The sequence below is a fragment of the Sardina pilchardus genome, chromosome 12, assembly GCF_963854185.1.
Source record: "Sardina pilchardus chromosome 12, fSarPil1.1, whole genome shotgun sequence".
NCBI lineage: Eukaryota > Metazoa > Chordata > Actinopteri > Clupeiformes > Clupeidae > Sardina > Sardina pilchardus.
Window position 1 is genome coordinate 20752683 of NC_085005.1, and position 5000 is coordinate 20757682.

The following is a 5000-nucleotide window of genomic DNA, read 5'->3' on the forward strand; positions in this document are numbered from 1 at the left end:
ATCTTGCTGTCAATCAATCATTACACACTGAACGACAAAATGAAAAACAGTTCTCAATATGAGGACTGTGGTGCGAGTGTCAGCCTTCATTTTTGCTATGTCTGTGCCATAGTGCCACAAAACTGTGAAAAGACTAAATGTATTGAATAAAAATGAATTGAATTCATTCCTCCCATGATGTAACTACCATTGACATACAGTTTTTGTCGATTGCTTTGATGCTTGTGTCAACTCAACTCTGACAACACTTTTTCAAAACACCCTGAGCAAAAGCGCTCTGTCCAAAATGACACATTTTGCTTTGCTCTCTCAAAACACATAATACATGCAAACAACACATCCTGTTGTCAAATCACTGTGTGATTTCAATCAATCAGTATACACTGGACAACGAAATGCAAAATGTAGTTATTAAAATGAGCATTTTTGCTATGTCTGCTCCATTTATCAGAAAAAAAAAACTGTGAAAAAACTAAATGTACTGAATAAAAAATAATTGTATATTCATTCCTCTCAAGCTGTAGCTATCATTGACATGTAAGTCCTTGGGCCCCATCCCAATACCTCCCCTTCTCTTAGATTGTTGCCCTGACCCTAGTTTTTGCGCATTCCTGTGTAGGGTCCTGTGTGTAGGGTGTCCCATTACTTTAGGGAGCACACATTTAATTGAACTCCCAACTTTTCTAAAACTACAACAGTAGTTACAGTAAAGGTACAGCAAACACATTTTGTAGTTTTCTACACCAAATAAGCAATACAATACTTTCTCTAAATGTGTCTTAGATCCCTTTGCAAACAGCACCACAGAACAGACATGACATCTCAAGAAGTGGTTTGACAAGACCTGATCTTCCCAATATTGTATAGGATGAACCAACATCATTTTGTAACCTTAGCTGCATGCTCAAAGAAAATTAATCTGGGGTCACAGGAGATGATGGGCCAAGCTGGATGCCGATCTGTTGGGGAATACCTGAGAAGTAGTGTAAAGGGAAAACAGAAGTGGCCCGAGTACTGATCCCTGAGGTACACTTATGGTAAGGTTATGAGACTTTGATACCTGTCCTTGCCAAAACACACTGAATGAACATCCTTTGGCATAGGATGCAAACCAATTAAGAGGTTTCCCAGAAGCTCCTATGAACGTGGCCTACATTTGAGTAGTCATCCTTTCCAATTTCTGCCTGTAAATTAATGTTCGATGAAGTCACTCAGAAGTTACCACATTTGGCATAGGTCAATGAAGGAATGGTATTCAGTAAAAACGCATGTTGGTGTGGTCAGTCGTGTAGGTTTTGTGGACAAACCAAAATCACATTTACCCTGAAAAATATGTTGGAGCAGTTCCTTGAGTGGCTGATAATAGGGTATGTTTTTCTTTCCTCTTCTGCCTGAGTATGTGTTTCATTTCATTTCATATTAGCGGTACTGATTGATTAGGTGACATATTGACCAGATGATCTTACTTAGAATGGGTTAGGAAAACAGCACCATACTTGATAGCCCTATTACATGCCAACACTACACTTAAATGTAATTAAACTTTCCCACCTCCAACACCCTTCCCTTCTCTTCTACTGAGCTGGGTTCATATCCGATCTTAATCCAATCTCTTGCCCAGGCTTTTACTGCCGAGGCCGTCCCCCACTCCACACACACATGCATCATACCTCACTCCTGGTAGACTGTGACAAGCCATAGGTGAATGTGAGCTCTGATTAACACAGAAAGTACAAAAGCAGCTCAGTCCAGTAGACTGGTATTCTGTACATACAAGTGATGTTGAGGGACTGAAAAAGAAGGCTGAAAAAGAAGGCTGTGTGTGCATTTGCACAAAAGGTTGTCATGTGCAAGACAAAGCTATAGGTCAGTGTCAGATGAAATTCTAAATAGTACTGTACAATGTACGATGTACGATGTATGTACGATGTGCTGACAATGTACATTTTCAGAATGTGAAAATATACAGCTATAAAACTAACTGGCCACTAATGTGGGACAATACTCTGGTTTGTTTTGCTGGAGGTGTCCTTCACACTCACTGGGCAAATGCCTATCAGTCTGCTTCAAATTGACAATATTGATAAGTCAACCAAATCATATGATGTCTGACTGATAACATTGCAGTATGCAGTGGGTGTTGTCAAAAATGGTTAGAGACAAACATACATTTAGCTAAGCTATAGACTATAGCTTCACTTTCATGCTTGCATTGCATTTCATAGAAGTGACTTCTCATGCTTGCGTCTCACAGAACTTCATTCCCAATGTTGTAGTGCTGAATGAAAAATGGAAAACAAACTGCTTTAAATCACAATTCATAACGCATAACATCACATGAAACAAACCGTCAAGATGCATAGAAAGTACAGCCTTTCACTGAACTTTTCTTTTGGAGTGATTACATAATTGTGGACTTTTTAATCTTGGCACTAGTTGGCAGCAATGAAATAAGACAGACTGCAACTTTGAAATAATCACATCGATCTTGCTGAATGGGTCCTTTCTTCCTGACTGGGTGGCCCTCTATCAGACATGTCTGACAACTGCTATCCTCTGCCTCTAGTCTTTCAGCTAAAGGCCTGCATTAAATACTAAAATGAATTTCAATTCTTTATACGACAGAGAGGACTGCGAAAAATACTCATCCATCTTCTGAGTATGAAAATAAAACATTCATCTCCTTCAAAGGCCTGGAGAGTCTGACTGGAGAATCCGTTTTTTTTTTTTTTTTTTTGGTGCTGAAGGATGGGCGACTGCTTCTTGTCTGCTTCAGACTTCTGAGGCAGGACAGATGAATGAGTGGAGAATGGTGCGGATCTGTCTTCCCTCCAGACAGAGGGTGGTGCTGTTCCCTCTGATAACGTTTAACATCAGTCCCACTGTCAGCGACGAGGTCATCCACTCTCTATTTCAACGCACACACACACACGATACAAAATCACACACAGAAGTGGAGGAAAAGAAGACCTCAAAGCGGATGAGGCAAACGTTGAATCTGTCAAATCGGCAGAGACAGTATCCAGTATCGTTACGGAATGGGATGTGGATTTTTTCTCTCTCTTTTTTTTAATGAAGACAAAGTGCAGTGGCAGAGAGAAATGTTTTTTTCCCCGCACAGGATATCAGGTATATCCCAGCCCAGCCCACCCCCCCACCAAACCCAACAACCATTCCCGTCGCCCCCATGGCACGATGTCTGGTCCGCTTGTCTGCTGTTTGAGTGACCTGCGGTGGGGATTTGATGGGGATTATCGATCCGACGGGCGCACGCCTGTGGCTTCACTGCGAGGCTGACGATCTTAGCAGACAGGACTCTGGCAGCAGGCGACTGCCGCAAGTGGCGCTTCCAGAGCCGCGGTCGGATATTTGTAAAGGGGGGATAGAGAAACAGAGAAAGATGGGAAAGAGGGAAAGAAAGAGAGAGAAAGAAAGGGAGAGAGAGAACACTGAGTCCAGTGGATAGAGCCAAGATGGCGGTCTCACCTGTCGCAGTCGCGCGCCGTCTCTGTGTCGCCTGAGGCCTACCGCTGCATGGCTGACCTGGCAGAAGGTGGATGGCGTGTGCACCTGCCAACATTGCACAGGCCTTCAGACTGTGGGGAGACATTCATACAAACGTGCGCGCGCGCACACGCACACACACACACACACACACACACACACACACACACACACACACACACACACACACACACACACACTCCCCAACTCTCTCTCTCTCTCTCTCTCTCTCTCTTTCACACACACACACACACACACACACACACACACACACACACACACACACATGTGCGTAACATACACACACGTAACACACACACACACACACACACACACACACACACACACACACACACACACACACACACACACACACACACACACACACACACACACAAATGCAAACAATTGTACAGACACACTGACACATAGACACACAGACACACACACACACACACACACAGAGAGAGAGAGACACAGACACAGATACAAACACACTCATACCCACTCATACCCTCCCCACATACACAGGCCCACACATCAACACAAACCGTCAGATGATTTGTGTTGAAAAAAAAAACAGTTGAACGTCCCTTCTGCTACCCATCTTGCAAGCGCTCGCTAATATGGCGGTCGTTAGTAGGCTATATACTGACGGAGACTTCATTTCAAATCACTTTCCTCACGATAGCCGTTATTTTGCTTGAAATAATGTCACGGCTCAGAGGCGCTCCATGAATGTTTTGAAAAAGGATAGACCAATTTATCATTGTTACTCGAGTCTGGCTGTATATTTTACTCTGGTCTTAAGGTGATGGCAGACGGGACGTGGGCACTGGAGAATGAGCTGGAGAGCCGTGCCAGAGTCGGATAGTTGCAACTCACTCGCAGACCTAACGCATTGCCTCAGGATAGAATTAGGAGCTACTTATTCCTCTTTACGCTGTCCAAAGCCTGTGTTTGAGCGCCGCGTTTACGCTCCGCGGTCTGCCTTCTCCGTTCTCTGCGCTAGCCGCAAGAGAAAAAGAAAAGCAAAAGAAAAAGGCCTTTACGCGTATCCGTCGGGAAAATTCATTTCATCATTCAGTCTGTAAATCATCACTAGAGCTGCCCTGGAAATCGAGAGTGTTTGACTTTCCAGTCATAAAGCATAAAATCTGTCATTAATATAATAACACGAGTTAGGATGTTTGGAGACAGCCAGAGAGCGTCTAAACGAGGACCAGACACAAGGCAAGGCACCTCAGCAACAGGCTGGCACCGGCAGCCCAGGAAATAACGAGAGAGAGAGAGAGAAAGAGCGAGAGAGAGAGAGAGAGAGAGAGAGAGAGAGAGAGAGAGAGAGAGAGACTGCCCCGACGGTTCCATCTCTGTTAGTTTCCAAGCAGAGTGGGCAGAGCTCAATCTGCGCACTGTCACTGGGATTAGATGTCACTCGTCGAAGAGCTATCTCTGGAAACGTTAGCTGACTGCTTTGTATTCCCAGTTCATTAGTT